Below are 17232 nucleotides of genomic sequence, written 5' to 3' on the forward strand. Positions count from 1 at the left end.
GAAATTTCAATACCACACTACCTTTGGCATGGGGGCTTCACTCACGTGTGGTGGATACATATTATCTTTTATCAAATATGGTTGTCGGACAAGGGGAACATTAAACTCTTTATGCCTTCTGGAAAACTAAACCTCCAATAATGATTATACTTTTCACATGGCTTGTATATCATAACAGAAACCTTGTATGGGCAAACCTGCAAAAAAGAAATTGGCATGGCTCCGACATATGCTTCTTATGCAAAAATGATTCTGAAGATAATGATCACATCTTTCTGCACTGCCAATTTACTACTCAGGTTTGGAAAAAGATTGCTTCCCTTTTTGATTTCCCATACATTTAGCACTCTTGCATTAGAGACTCATTGAAATGGTGGAGTTCCCAAAAATCTGCCTGGCGCGCCATTCCTCTTTTCCTTTTCTGGGCAATATGGAATTGGAGGAACAAAAGTATATTCCAGAACTGTAGGGAAGATTTCTCTATGTTAATTGAAAGAATCTCCTCCAATCTTTCTTTTTTCTCTGCACAGTCAATATGCACTAAGAATAACCCTAAAATGAAGAATAATGTTCATTTCATATACCCTATTTGGTTTTTTGATGGGGCTGCTCAAGGGAACACCTATGCATGTGGATTTTGGATTTCCATGACTGCTAATTTGTCATATAGGATTTACTGGAACTGTGGTAGTGATACAAACTCCAAAGTTGAAGCAGTGGCACTTTGGGGACTCCTATGGTTCAACAGTTTCCTTGGGAACCCCACTTTGCACATATATGGAGACTCAAAGATTATAATTGATCAAGTAATGGGGAGGGCATCCATCAACAACCCCATGCTTCAAGGATGGATGGAAAGGATCAAATTTCTATGGCAACGTCAAGACAACTCCACAATCCAGCACATTGGAAGGATCCTCAACAAGGAAGCAGACAGATTATCTAAGAAAGGATTATAGGGATTGTTTGGCAAATGGTATCTGGAGATGACTTGTGAGCACACTTTTGATATGGGGGACTTTTCATACCCGGGTTAAAATCCTCTCTGCATGTATTCATCGTCTTTTTGATATTTTGTTATATATGTTTATAATCTTCTCAATGCAGCACAATATGTCTAAAATCTTTTGATGGCAGCACATTGAGAGAATGTGGTATTCAAACATAACCTTTTAAGATTGGAAGATATAGCCTTCTTGAGATATATGTGAAAGCCTTATAACTGTATTAATATTTTCATTTTGGGTTTTTGGATGGTGATTTGAACACCACATTTTCATTATCAAGTGATCTGGGTGGTTCACTATCAATCTGTAGATGGATGATTGTATGTACTATCATACCAATTTGCCTATAATATATTATCAAGCTTTTTTTTTACTAAAAAAATAAAAATAAAAATGTCAAGTAAATTCAGGGTAATTAAAAATCTATTCAAAAGCATCTCATTTGTTGATTCGAAGTTGAACGACTTATTTCAATAGATAAGAAATTAGAATGCAATTTAGAATAAAAAAAAAAAAACGATATGAGTTCGGATAAGGAAATCAAAACGTAACTTAGTATTACAGTTTGAAATTAAATAAATGATAAAATACTTATTTAAAATATATAATCATATAAAAATACTTATTAATTAAAAATAGATAATATGTACCTATATACATATTTTTGAAATATTTAATAGTTTGAACACTTCTATATATATCAACCTAATATTTAATTTAATAATGAATTTAAAATAAAATTATTATTATTATTATGATTTATTTTAAATTTATTTATCATATAATTAGTGAAATTAATAAAATATTTTAATGTTTTTTTTTAATGGAAAATGTCTATTAATTTTGGAAAAAGTTACATAGCTTGAAGTTTTTCAAAATTTTGTTATCGGCCTCATTCCTACTCCTAAGGGACTTGTTGGCGAGGTGGTAGAGACAAAATACATTTGATCAAAAAGAAAAATATTTTGATTTTGAGTCATCTTTTGGTAAAAATCACATTGCATTTATTTTTTGTTGTAATGGTGGTTACCCAACGTGCCCAAAAACACCCAATATCTTAATACAACCCGCTACCACGATCAACTTGCATTATTTCCTAGAGCTTGGTCCACTAGACCGTTTTCATGTTGTTGGTGGAAAGCCTCATGCATATGAGCCTCTGTGTGTTCTACTCTCCTTGCTATGTGATCCAAATGCTCCTAAAGGTGCTTATATCCATGTCAAACTTTCTAATCACAAAAGATCGCATCTGAGGTCGGAGACACCAAATATATGAAAAAACACCCCTTCAAATAGCCACTTCCAATGTCCAAGATGAGGGTTTCAAGACCCTTTTTGACACCCATGTTCCTCTTCTCACACAACCAAGGAACCACTCCTCCCTCTGTGCCACCCAACAACTTCTTCTTCACCAGCCACCCTAGCAACATCACTAAGTGAAGGCCACTCATATTCCGCCCACCAACCTAAAAGGTTCCTGAGCTTGAAGTCCTTAGACAAAGAGAGCACCATTGTTGCCCATAGAAAATAACCACAAATAGAAATTTCATTTACTCCCTCTCAACCTTTACCCAACAATTCATTGAAGCTAGAATCAGAAGCCCCACAAACCCTCACTTCTCCAATGGCCAATGACCAAGTCTCTGGAGGAATGGGGTACAAGTGCCACCAAAACTAACCTTGAACAATGCCAGTTTTCTCCTCCAACCCCACCCATTCTCTAGAAACCTTTCCTACTTCTGAATTATGAAACAAATTATTAAGTAAATATTGGGAGGGAAACATAATTACTGGAATTGCAGACAGGGGTTGCTCCTTTGTTCCATGAACATGAAATTTGACCCAAAGTCACCTTTGTAACAACCACCAGCTTGTATCTATTCACACATCCACTGGTATAGGGTCCCACATGGTGTAACTTTCTCTCAGTTCTTCATTCTCTCTAGCCTTCCAGCCTAACATTTCTTGTGTTATAGGTTTGAAGCTATAGCTTAACTTGTTCCAGTGTCCACCCTGCTTGACATATGCTTAATAATTCAACCACCACTCTACTCCCATAACACAAATGTTCTCGAGTATCTCCTCTACTAGCCTCTCGCTTGATATATCACCAATGCCTTTTGGATCCTTCTTCACCATGGCGCGCTTTCCATCTACCCCCTTGTCATTCATAGCCGTTACACGTGGGGAGAGTTAATGCCCCTTAGGTTCATTTCTATCCACATTGTTCTCCCCCATGGAGGAATTTTAATATCTCTATAATAAAATATTTTAATGTCTATATATATATATATATATATATACTTTTATCTATATTGAATACAATGTTAATATGCAAAATTTTAAGAAATTAATAAGTAAACAGATAATGGATATTCATCATAAATAATATTTTTTAATATAACTCATATTCTCATATATATATATATATATATATATATATATATATATATATATATATATATATATATATATATATATATATATATATATATATATATAATTGTGAATATGACACTAACATTCCCCCCCTCAATCATAATTCCAGAGTAAGAACCTGGTACCATCTCTAAGTCTTCATGTTGAAACTGTTGAGCTAAGCCTCATTGAAAAACTGCTTGAAAAACTACCAAAAATGGATGCCGAAAACTCCAATATGAAGAGAGCGAACCAAGAGAAGTGAACCAACTACAAGTCTAACACATCCCTGAAAATTCTTGACAACTCAATCTAATGCCAAGTTACAATGCAAAAGGATTTATCTATCCTTTGTTAGGTCCAATGACCATCCAAGTGAACAAAAATTCCCACATTTTATATCAATTAACATTATGATCTCTTGTCCAATAAAATTTTTTAATTCCCCCTGGATAATTGTGTTGTTGTCAAAACTTTCATTCTAACAACCATCATCATTATTTCAATTTCAAGTTCATCATCAATTCCCCCATTTTTCAACTAAAAGGAGAGACCATAGCCATCTACATTTGTTTTGAACTCCCCCCTTAAGATGTAGGAGAGTTTCACTATTGTACTCCCCCTTTCAAACACTTGAGAGTACCATCTTTTCACTATTGGCCGCAATATTTGTCTTCATGTGAGATTGAATTCCACGGTGAAACATATACAATTGTTTTACTGTAGATAACCACTCCCAAGGATCAATCCATGCATAATTAATCTTCAATCTGGCTGGTTGGTTTCATTTGCAACATCTCTCTAACGAGTGATTCTTCTTTCCACAATGGTGACAAGGATGGAGATCAAAACAATGATCTTCCATATGATCAGTTCTTTGACAATGTTAGCATTTTGGCTTTTCTTCAACTTTCTCATTGACTTTTGATGCTTCTTAATCAAGAAATCCTCCACTCATGGACTTGATTGGTTTTGAATAATTGGGAATATGTGAATTGTTGTCATCTTTGTCATATCCTAAACCATGTCGATTTTTGTTGCATTAGATTTCTTCCCACTGTTTGATAATTGGCTTGGAAAAAGGTTAAACTTGTTTATGTACAAATTCTACACTTGAAGTTGTATCATTGAGTGGCTTGGAATCATCTTCATTATTTGAATTTGTGTTGGTCAATGTCTTAAGACTCTTCTTGTGCAGCTCATCACGTTGCAGCTATGATTCAAGTTCGAGAAATTCAATCATTTCATGTGCTTGATGTAGATACATTTTTAATATCAGCAAGAGTGGATTTACTAATTTTCATTGTGTCTTCAACAGTGGATAGTATCAGATTGTTTAGAAAATTTAACAATTGAATACTTTTCTCCATTTTAACTCGCCCGCTTGAATTCACGCTTGCTTGTATTTAACACTTGTTTGATTTTCAAGCTTTATTTTTTCAACTAGCTCGCTTGATTTTTATGTCATCTTAGGGTTTCGGATACCACCAAAAATGCACCCAAGTTAATGATTTTACAATGAGTAGATGATAAGTTCAAATGTCTTATTTAAAAGAACTCAACCCCCTATCAATTTTGACTTAATAATTCAATGAAGGATTGGGTGCCAAGTTCAACCGAGAATGCACCCTTGTTGTTACAACATGATAATGAAAAATTCATCATTATGAACTTTTACTTTAGTTCAAGTTTACTACTAACATTAATGACCCTCAAATACATGACTTTGAATCTTTCTCGATTGACTTACTTTAAATGTGTGATTCAAAGAAAATGTTTCAACTTTGATTTTACAAAACTTTGACTAGACTCCAATAAAAAAAAAAAAAATCACTCCAAAACTATAAATAAAAACCACAACTTATTTCTCCACACCTTATCTCTCCATTAGAATTTTAAAACTTTTATGCATGTAAAAGTGAAACTTTTATGTACTCATGGTAGTGCCTTGTGTAAAATAACCATGTGAGGACCTTGTCAAAGAGTTTTTGCGGATGCTAGTGAAGGTGAGGTCAAGGTATGTTGGTCCTCTATGTCTTCTAACATCTCCAATGGGCCCTCCTTTTTCTAACAATTTGCATGCTCTTCAAACAGATCTACAAGCAACACATCATCTGTTGGCTACCAAATCTGTATAAATTCTATGCATCCATATGTTTGGATCCTTCTATGCTTTAAATGTAGATCACAACCTCTCATCCACACAACAAATGTAGGATCTTGTTGTCATGCTCTTAGCTCAATTCTTTCCATGGTTCTATGCTCAGCTCGCTCCCCAATGTTGATTAACGAGCAAATAAAAGCCTATAATGAAATCTGTGTTATGTGAATAACTAGATAAATGGCTTGTCTGTATGAAGAAATCATATGTAAGATTGAATGCATTTGTAGAGCGGACACATCAATTCCCAATCAGGTTGTCACAGTACTAACATGGAGGACAAAAATATTAATACAAATTTAAGAAATGATGACCCGTTTCAGTGGACCTCACTCTTTGACCACTCCCATCCAATCAAAGAGATAGAATGAGACTTATTGCCTCCACGCAATTATTTTTATCATGCATCTCCACATAGATTGTAGCGATTTGCAACAATCTTTCACACATGAAACTTATCACAAATTTCACAAACTCTTTTAAGAGGCTCCAACGTGATCAACACTCACTCCACGTAGGCAAGTCTTTTTCCAATGCAGCTTCAAAGTAACATAATCATGTAGCCTTCAAAGAAATGATTCCCTTTTGGAAATGATTCTTTCAACATTTTGATTTGATTTGTAATGATTCTCATTCCTCAAAGGAAATGAATCCTCAACAACACTTCATGAAGGAACGCCCAAACTCGATTCTTCAACGTTGCTCTCAAAATAATTTATGAGATATAGAGGTATGAAAAGATGCCCTTGTTCAACAATTTTATGGGTTATCACGTTGTAGCATTTCCTGTAGATTCACAGGCTCGTGCAATTTACTAAAGCACAGGACAAGAATCTACTTCTACTTTCAATCAGCGAAAGCTAATAGATTGATGAAAACAATATGAACAAGAAGAAGATAAATCAATGGCACATAACACAATAAGTTTTCCTGGGGAAAGCCATTCCTCAAAACCCTGTCTATCTATATTTCATTAAATCATAAATATGAGTGAAGACTATGAGGGTAGCATTGACGAAGGGAAAGATGAATAATATCCTCCAAGTCAGCATTTCAAAAGCACAGATGATCATAGTGAGGATAATATTCCTCCTAATGATGATGAAAATTCTTATACAAATGATGATTCAATAATGGATATGTTGCCAAAAATTATTGTATCGAGGAGTAGGAGCAGACCATTTTGTATCAATCCAATATGTATCAACAAAGATCAGATACCAATCAGCAGAGATCACGGTTGGCAACAATGAAGATGACACAAAGCAGAAGTTAGCATCAGCGTAGAAGATTCAAAGGGTCAGAGACTAGAGTAGTCATATTCCAAAATTCATGGTATTATGTTGAACATAGTTAAGTTCAGTTATTTTTGGATGTTTTTTCAGTTGCTTCTCTCAGCAACTGAGTTGCAGTATGGATGCAATGTTAGCAGTGGAAGTGCTAGCATCATAGCAGATGCAACGTTTGAGAGGGAGTTGTAGTGCAAATGTAGTAGTGGTAGTGTCATGGGTAGCAGTATAGTAGGAGCAACAACATAGTGTTGGTGGCAATAGCAGTGTAGAAAAAGAGGTGCTTCAGAAACAAAGCAGCATGTAGGTGGACATTATTGCTAGAGCATTTTCCTCGCTAAGAGAGAGTGTTATTTTTTGGTAGCATCGAAAGTTTTCTAGCCTTGAAAATTGGTGGAGAGGCTAAGGCACATGATTTCTAAAGAACCCAGAAACTGTTTGGTGAGATTCCACCCGGATTGTATTTTATTAAAATAATTAATATTTTTAATGGAGTTCTTACGTCTAAACATAGGGAAATTAAAATATTAAAGGGTATTAATCAAAATATGGGTGGGAATGATCTAGAAGGTGGATCAAGTCATGTTTTAATCTTAGCCATTGATTAGAGACTCAATCTCAGTCGTTGAAGACCCAACAGGAAAAGTATAAAAGGGAGGCTTGGGGATCATTTGGAAACACACACAAAGAGATTGAGGAAATTGATTTTCTGAGGTGGGAAGTTCTCAAGACGAAAATCGATTAGGGAGATCTTGCAGTAGAGGGGCAGTGAGAATCTGGTAGAAGTACATTCTCGAGAATACTGATAGAGAGGTGGAGAGAGATTGCAGAGAGGTAGCGTAAAAGTTAGGAGAGCTGACGCAGAACAGTTATCTGTCACATAGAATCCAAAGCTGTCGGAACAACTAAAACTACCGGAACTGTCAGGAACTTCCAGAACATCCAGGAAAGTTGATGCATAGGCAGCACAGTAGCCGGGAGAGATGACACAGAAAAGCTACTTGTCACGCAGAATCCAGAACTGTCGGAACAATCGAAACTACAGGGAATTGCCATAACTATCGAAACTTTCAGGAGAGATAACACAGAGGGCAGAGAAGGTGATGCAGAGATGATGTAGAGTGAACATAGAAAAAGCTAGAGTTAGCCAGTTTTGTGCCAAATCAGTCAGAATTCTGCTCGGTGAAGTGAAGTAAAACTTGCTCAAATTTTTTGCTACTATTTTCTTTGTAAAGGATTGCTAGATGAGCATCCTATATTTGTGTTCAGATATTTCTCCTACATAATAATAAACCCTTAGAACTACTGCATCGGTTTTCCCACATTAGGTTTTTCGAGGGACTATTGTGTCCAAAAATAAGTGTATCCTATGTATCTTGTTCTTGGCTTTGTTTTCTGTTTCGTGAGATCAAATATAAAATTAGTGTAGGTTTTAGAAGTAATTTTCTCAAGTATTCAGAAGAATAACTTGATGAATGTAATTTAAAAATCAAGTAGGTGAAGTAGACTCAGATTTGTTGTAGTAGGGGTTCCTTTAGAGTAAGAATTTTCACAGAGAGGCACAACCATTGATTCTAGGAATCATTTTAGAATAGAGTTGTGTTGGGTGTGGAGCCTGATTATCTTCTTTATTCAGAGGTATCACCACATTGGACCTGAGTTCATAATGTGGCAAGAATTCCGCCCATAATATTTGCGCTGCAAGGGGGATCCAGGGGGGCGACACCCCCAAAGCTAAAAATAAATGTAAAATTGCCTTGTAAAATGTTGTAATTTTGTAGTCAATCTGGGTCATTCATTAGGCGGAGATCTCATGGTGGAAGTTATGTTTAATTTAGGGTTTTTTTCCCTAGAAGAAAACCCCTCGCTATATATGAGGGAATTGTATTATGTCTATGCAGATCTGTATTTTGAGTGAGAAAGAGAGAGGAGATTGAGCGAGAGAGAAGAGGGAATTACATCAGACCTACTGTAGGTTGTATCTCTTCAGTTCCCTGGATAATATAAAAGGAAGGACTGGTTGTTTCTTCGTGGACGCAACCCAAATTGGGTGAACCACGTATATCTGTGTCTCTCTTGTTTTATGTGTTTTCTATTTTTATATTTATGCAATATATTTTATATGTTCCATTTCTTTGTAATATATAATTTTCTAACAAGTTTATCCCCCATCTCTTACTTCCCAGAAGAAGTGCTCTTGAATTATAGCTTTGTTGTGACTATAAGCGTTCTATATGTGGGAGCCATGAGGGAAAGCTACCATTCAGAATCACTATGAGTCTGTGACACCATGAGAATAGTTGTTTGTCCACATTTTACTCCATAAGGAAGTTAGATTTAGTGAGTGCCACCATATTTTTTCACTAAAGACCTTGCTTAGAATTTCCAGATCTCTTAAATCGAGATCTCCCTTTGCTTTAGGCAAACCAAGTTTCTCCCAAGAGACCAGGGCCCATTTTCTTTCGAGAGAGGCTCCTCCCCATAGGAATGAGCACTAAATATTTCTTATTTTTCCTAGAATGGATTTGGGAGTAGCTAATATAGACATCAAATAGGAGGACATAGATTGCAACACTGACTTGAGAAGGATAAAACAATTGGAAATGTTCATGGCTCTGAAGGTCCCGGAGGAGAAATTGACTTCTAATTTCAAAAAGAGTTTTTCCTAGATAGAATGAGGGTTTAGGGTAACAGGTGTGCTGAGATATTTGGTTGGAAGGGAGATATTATGAAAGTGCAAGGATTTGGAGATATGCATTTGGATTGCATGGGGAGTATTGAAGAAGAAAATTTTAGATTTCCCCATTTTAATATCAGTGCCTGATGCAGCTGTGAAAGTATCAAGGATCTCCCTAAATTCTTTGGCTTCAACGATAGTGGGGCGACCCATTAAGAGTGTGTTGTCAACAAATTGTTGGTGGGAATTATTTTGATCTTGAGAGCCTAGGGGAAGGCCTTTGATCCTATCGCATGAGAGAGTGTGCTTGATGGCATGGATTAAGCCTTTAGCAACAAGGATAAATGTATATGGAGAGTGTGTATCTCCTTGCCTTATCCCTCGCGAGTAGGAAAAGGTGGGGGAGGGAGAGTTGTTGACTAGAATTGAGAAGAAAGCCTTGGAGATGAGTGACATAATCCAAGCGATCCAAATTTCATGAAAACCAAAGGCTCTAAGAACATGATATATGTATTTCAAACTTAATTTTCTAAAAGCCTTTGACATGTCCAGTTTGAGGATCATACCTAGATGTTTGTCTGCTCGAAGAGAGTGTAAATGTTCTTGTATAATAGTAATGATATCCAAAATTTTCCTCCTTTCCACATAACTTGTTTTCTCCGAAGAGATGATGCGAGGGAGGAAGGGCTTGAGACGGTTGGCAATGGTTTTGGAGATAATTTTGTAGATGACGTTGCAAAGAGAAATAAGTATGAAGTTTGATAGGGAGGAGTCCTTACCATATCTGGGCATGAGTGTAATGAAAGTGGAGTCAAATGCCAAAATAAGGGAGGTTGAGGTTTTGGAGTCTTCAACAAACCACCATATGTCATGAACAAGGAGAGGCCAACAAAATTGGAAGAAATCAACTGCGAATCTGTCCAATCTGGGAGCCTCTTTCCTTGGCTTTCTCATAACAATTGCTTCGACTTCTTGCGTGGAGATGGGCCTTAGAGGTGTTGCATTTTTTTCATATGATATGAGCTTGGGGATATGTTGAGTGATCTTTCATATAGAGGACAATATGTGTCCATTTGGCTATATTAAGAGATCCTTAAAATGATTGGATAATAGATTGGACATATCATTTTGGTCCTCCACGAACTCGTTGTTGTGATCTCGCAGCCTATGGATTTGTTTTTGGTGCATGTAGTTTACCATGGAAACATGGAAGAATTTTCTCGCCATTTCTTAGCCATTTGATCCTCGATTTTTGCCTGTATAAGATTTCCTCTTGGGTTAAGAATTCCTAAAGTTTATTTCAAAGGGTACTCTCTACTTCTCGTAGCTCGAGAGTGCTTCCTGATGAGATGACGTGCTACTGGAACTCTTTGATTTTGGTCTCCAGAGATAGTTTGTCTCAAAGGATGTTACCAAAGTCTATTCTTTTTCATTCATTGATCTTTTGTTTCACAAATTTTAATCTTTTCTAGAACTAGAACATGTCTTTCCCTATGATGAATGTAGAGACAGACCACCAATCTACCATTTTGGAGAGGAAGTCTTGATGTTTGGGCCAGAAGGCCTCAAAGCGAAATGACTTATTTTTTAGGGATGACGACCAGTTTGTATACATAGAAATAGGCCAGTGATCAGAGCTAAAACTTGGGATGATCGACGTATTGAGTGGAAATCTTGACAAAATAGAGCTTTAGAGGTTAAGAATCTATATAATCTTCAAGCAACTTGATGAATTCCTCCCCTCCTATTGTTCCAGGTGAATGTACCATTTGTATTTTCAATGTCTATCTTGTTGCAGTTGTCAATAAAAGCATTGAAGGAGTCTGAGACATTGTCAAGCTTCCTGATTCCCCACCCCCTTTTTTTCATTAAGGGATCGAATTATGTTGAAGTCTCCAGCCATGATCCACGGTGCGGGAGAAACGATACGATGGAAAACAATGAGATTGTAGATGAATAGTATTTTGTCTTGGGCAAGAGTAGGCCCATAGACATTGGAAAGAAATCTCAAATGAGAGGAGTCGATAGGTTGAAAAGCAACAGTGAGAATTCTCGAGAGGGAAAAGGAGACTCTGATGTGGACTGTGGATGGGTTCCAAAAAATGGACAGGCCTCCAAAGGACCTGGAAGCACATTGAGAAAGGAATTTGCAATATTTCCATAGGTAGGATATTATTTGAGTGAGTGTTGGGTGAGAAAATTTGGTCTTCTATAAGAGAAGAATGTCAGGTTAATGCATGGTTATATGGTTTTTTAGGATTCGACATTTAGATTTTTCATTCATTCCTCGCACATTCCATGAGATGATCTTGATCATTAAGACAAGGGTAGGGGAGGGAAAGGGGTTTTCATTGGGGCTACTTGCCCTGAATTAACAAGAAATTGTCCTAGATCTTGCAAGAGTTAGTTGTTGGTTTTCCTTCCCTTCTTCTTAGGCTCTTTGAGGGCTGAGGGGAATTCTTGAGGAGTGTTGTTCTTTATTCCTTGCAAAGAGAAAGATGAATAGGGGAAGGAATGTTACCTAAGGAATTGGCTTTTTGTAGGAGCACATATTGATGTCTGAAATAAGCTTTTGCCACTAATTGGATATGGTCTTCAGGAATGGATGATGGATCTTTACGCTGCCATTATTCAGTTATTTGTTGCAGGTCCACTTCCTTGAGCTATGGATCTTGAAGGTCTTCTTCCTACATGGGAGAAGGTATTTCTTCTGACGAAACATCGTTGTTATGGGGAGGACTTGTCGAAGCAAGTGATGCTTTAGGAATGCTACAAGATTTGTTGTCTCCTCTTGGGGTTGGTTCGAGGTTTGATTTGAACCTGGATTGAATTGGAGGAGGGAAAATTTGTTGCCACTCTATGTGCCTAAGGGATTTGATGATTCACCTTCTTTCTTGGTTGTTCTCTTGTGACTTGAGACTGTTTTGAATCCATCTCCACCTGAGTGGGAGGTTGTGTTGATTTTATCCCCTTTTGTTGGGGAGGGATTTTTGGGGCAATCCTTAAAAAAGTGACCATAGTCATGGCAGTGGTGGGGAATGGGATTTTCTCAAAGTCGCTCTAGATAACGTCCTCATAGCTGAAATGAATGCAAGCAAGGAGGGGTTTTGTGAGGTCCATATAAACGCATAATCTTGCATAGGAGGTATAGCGCCTAACCTTTATAATATCGGATATCATGATGAATTTTCCGATTTTATTGTTGATGTGAGCCAAAATATTCGGATCCCAGTACTCATATGGAAGATAATATAACCTGATCCATACCGGGTGAGAACAGAAGTCTCCCTTTTTGGGATCAAAGGGAGGTACTAGGGTTTCGAAAAGTGTCTCGTTGTGTTCATAAAATAGGGACCTCCCTACATAATTTTGTCTCTATCCTCCATGTTATTAAATATTGTTGGGAAAAAGCCTCTTGTGCATAACTTAAGCTCAACATCCACCTTGATGACCTAGTTCTTTTGAAGCTATTTGAGCAAAGTATTCTTAGTGGGCCAGGGGCCAATGAACTTCCAGATTAATGCATGTTCTTTCATTCGTTCTATATATTATCCCAGTTTAGCTATGGGAATTTCCAGAGTGGGCATGTCTTTCTTTTGAGGATGAAAATAGCATGAGTTTGACGCCGTCTTAATCGTTTGCTCTGGCTGCGAATTGTTCGCAAGTCGTTGGCTTAACCCTGCATTTGCAGAAGGTCTAGACTGTGGTGCTAAGTGTTTTGGAGTCAGGTATTTTGGATTTAACTATGAAGAACAAATAATTACCACAGATTTAAATGAGGGGCCCTCACCGGCCCCTCGCGGGGGAGCCATCAAAGCTACAACAGAGTTTGCTGAAACCGTATTCATTGCAAATCCAACCTAATCAAAACCAGTTTCAGAACCCTAATCAAATGAGGTTATTCACATCAACTCGAAGCTTCCATATATATATATATAATTTTTTTATATATATGTTTCATAAATTTAGTCAAAAATTAATGTTCTTTTCATATTTGACCGTATCCATTTTTAAGCTCTGCTAAGAAAAGTGCATAAGAACATGAAAATTAATTAGATTGAGGAAGGTTGTTGTCTAAAAAATCCAAAAATGTACCCATCGAAACCAATTGTTGAAGAGAAGAAAGGTCATTCTCACTTGCATCCAAAGATGTATCCCTTAACTAGCTATATACATAAGGTAAAAAATGCTTTAAAAATATATATTGTTTCATTTTATAATTATTAATTCACAAAACAAAAACCCTACATATCAATATAAATTGAAACACCAACAAATATTTTAAATTCATAATAATATTGAATTAAGTATGACAATCCAATATTGCTTTATATGGCATTTTTATTTCATAATTATCCATTTACAAAACACCCCATACATTATTAAGGACATATTATTATATGGTATAGTCATACTTATCTAAATTAGCGATTCATCAAATATTTTAAAATTAAATAGATGAGATTTAATCTCAATCCTTATGATTCCATAATATTTCTCTAATCAACATTTAAGATGAGTTCGACACAAAGTCTGGTTTGATGGTTGGTCATCCCATGTTATAATGACTCTCTATCATCCGTGAACTTGAGTTGATAATGTGGCCATCACAACTCCACTACCTATTTATTGTAATAAGTAACTATAAATTACATAAATTTTAATATATATATTTTTTTCTTAAAATAACTACATCATTTGAAATTCCAAAAATAAATGATTATTTATTACATATAATATTTATAGTTTAACCTTTCCATTTAAAAGAAATCATAATATGTTTCAACCGATGAGGTATTAACTAGGCCATCTTCAATCCCGAAGACACATGTAAGCTTATCTTAAAAATTAGTACGCTGGACACCTATTTCCAAACGAAAGACTCATATCTAAATAAATATGGACTTTGAAACAACCATGGTAATTATAATGTTGGAATCAATGATTTATAAGAGATTGCCTACTCATTATAATACTCCCCTCCCTGGTCATTGGAAGATTGTTGAAGGCGTATTTGAATGAATAAAAGCAGTCTCGGTCACGACTTCATATGAAAAATAGACTAAAAAACACCCACAATAATAAAAAACAAAAAATGTTGTACTCAATGACCAGCTTCAGTGTTTTAATTCAGTATCTTCAGTCTTTTGAGTAAGTCCGAGAATTTTCTTTATGACACTCATCCGTGTTCGGAGATGTTTAAGGTGAGAGAAAGGATTGGTTGTTTGTTTTATTTCATCAGCGGCTCTCACTTACTCCTTTATTCAATTTGACCGCCTTCTAAATTCCAATGAACCAACTTGCCTTCTCCAAACCACTCAAACCACAACTCCATCCCATCTATATAAATAAGTTAATCACCATAATGTCCTGTAATTGAGGGGGACGCTGGAACTTGTGGACAAGTCCCTCTCCTATATTCATGCACTTGATAAGAACTTTCAGGTTGTTGCTGTAGATATTCATTGGAAAGAATTGTGACCCCCATCCATACACATAAAATATGTATTACCAGCAGCTTTTATATGGTCCATCAATAATAATAACAAACATAGATCAGAGGTGAAGACCACCCCATCCCCATTATCTAATTCGTCCCTTCTCTTTCCATCATCAGAAAAGGAGAAGGAGAATGAACAAAACATATAGAAAAGAGGGCTTCTGCTACTGGCGGGCAGATGGTTCAAGAATGAGTAGAGTTCTGAGCAAGCCAGTGAGATGAGAGTGTGAGAATACTGATCCAGAGAACAACGATCATATCATCCTCATCCACCTTATCTTCTCCATGTAACGACGGTAGAACATCAACAAAATCAGATTGATCATTGGTTTCCCTAGCCTGCTCTACATGACGGTGCTCTTCGATGATATTGCTAATGAAAGCTCTCACAAACGGCACCAGGCGGGCACAACGAGCATATTGATTCGAACCTGCATCCAAAGATGCTGCCCATGATATTGTTCAGCGCATCCGCGGTATCAGGGGACGTTTAGATGAAAGAGCATGCATCAAAACAATTATATGATAAAAAGGCGGGACAACTGATTTCAGAACAGGGCGGGACAGCAAATTTAAAATTCAAATGACAGGAAGCGCGACTAATATGCAGGCGGGACAACTGATTTCAGAACAGGGCAGGACAGCAAATTTAAAATTCAAATGACAGGAAGCGCGACTAATATGTAGGCGGGACAACTGATTTCAGAACAGGGCGGGACAACAAATTTAAAATTCAAATGACAGGAAGCGCGACTAATATGCAGGCGTGGATGTGAAGTACACTACAGTCACCGATCTGTCAGACACCGTAGTAGTCATTTCAATTCAGTTTAGTGGGGAAGCACGAGGGCAGATTGGGCAGCCGGAGAGGGATGCATGCCATGCCGGAGAGGGATGCGGGCCATGATGCATGGTCGAGGATGAATGACGTCAACCACGCTGTCTGCGGCTGTCAGAGGGGGTACCTCCATAGCATTAACTTTGCTATGGAGGTGGAAATAGGATCTGCCGTTCACCAACTCATGGTACCAATACCCAAGGAAACATGAAACATGAGCTAGTTTCCACATATAATTATGTGATGGTCAGGAAACATGAAACATGAGCTAGTTTCCACATATAATTATGTGATTTTCCAATTGTCGCCATCAAATATTACCAATTGTCATTTAACTGTCGAGATTAAATATTACCATTTTTTGTTTAATTGGTGTGATTTTACGTCAAATCACAACCAGTGACAAAGTAAATAGTTGACGAGATTCATATGTTATATTCTTGTTCTTGAAATGAAATAATGTCAAATCCATTCACATCAATTTGTGAACTGATGCAATAGGGGAGTATGGATCGTTGAAAGCTGCAACATTGCCAGGTCGAGAGAACACCATCTGCTACCAACACCCCCAAGTTTTTGCACAAATTTCAGAATTTACAGGTATTCAAATAACAGTTGCAACAGTACAAATTTATTTATGTTTGTTTGGTTTGGGAAGTTTTACATTATGGCATTGTTGCAATTATGCTTCTGCAGACGACAAACAACAGTGTGCTGGTTTTGCAAGAAAGGCATACCTGATAATCTGCTAAGGTAAGAGTTTTAAATCCTGCTGCAGAGTACACAAAATAGTAATCCCATGTTCTTATAAACTTCTCGTTGAAGCCCATTTTTAATATATCCTTGCACACATGATGAAGCAAATAGTACATGTAACTTAGTTTGAAATAAAATGGCGAACGCCAAATAAATTGCTCGTTCATTAATTTGCATTCTTATTTATGTTTTGCTGAGTAGGTTGTAGGAATTGACAGGGTAAGTTCCACAGAAGAATACCAAAAGGACACCGCTCACAACCAGATCTCAAATCAATACACCAGTATTTTTGACGTGGTTAAAACCCTCAGAGTGCAAGGAGGGAAACAGTCCACGGCCTGTCCCAACGTGGGTACAGACAATTTATTAATCAAAGAATGAAAATTTACATAAGCTTCTCTCATGCACGGATTACCCGAACAATGACCCTCCATGCGCTTTAAATAGAACTCATGGACCAATCGGGTGTCAAGCCACGGATCAAGTGTCGGTAATACCGAGGTGAGAGTGAACCGTCGGATCACTACATATCGTGACCGTCGGATTGTAAGTTACAAAATGTACAACGGTAAAGAAACACACTTTA

General features: G+C 36.9%; 1 long non-coding RNA gene across 1 annotated transcript; it reads right to left on the reverse strand.

Annotated features, from left to right (window-relative positions):
* Window positions 1-16152: 16152 nt before the first annotated feature.
* On the reverse strand, window positions 16153-16727 carry LOC149227715 (uncharacterized). Its single transcript, XR_016247157.1, has 2 exons — window positions 16628-16727; window positions 16153-16443 (listed from the first exon to the last, which is right to left on the reverse strand). It is a non-coding gene; the product is annotated as an uncharacterized LOC149227715 (long non-coding RNA).
* Between the last annotated feature and the right edge of the window lie 505 nt (window positions 16728-17232).

The sequence above is a fragment of the Pinus tabuliformis genome, chromosome J, assembly GCF_031772625.1.
Source record: "Pinus tabuliformis cultivar Carrire ecotype Pingquan chromosome J, CPIR1, whole genome shotgun sequence".
NCBI lineage: Eukaryota > Viridiplantae > Streptophyta > Pinopsida > Pinales > Pinaceae > Pinus > Pinus tabuliformis.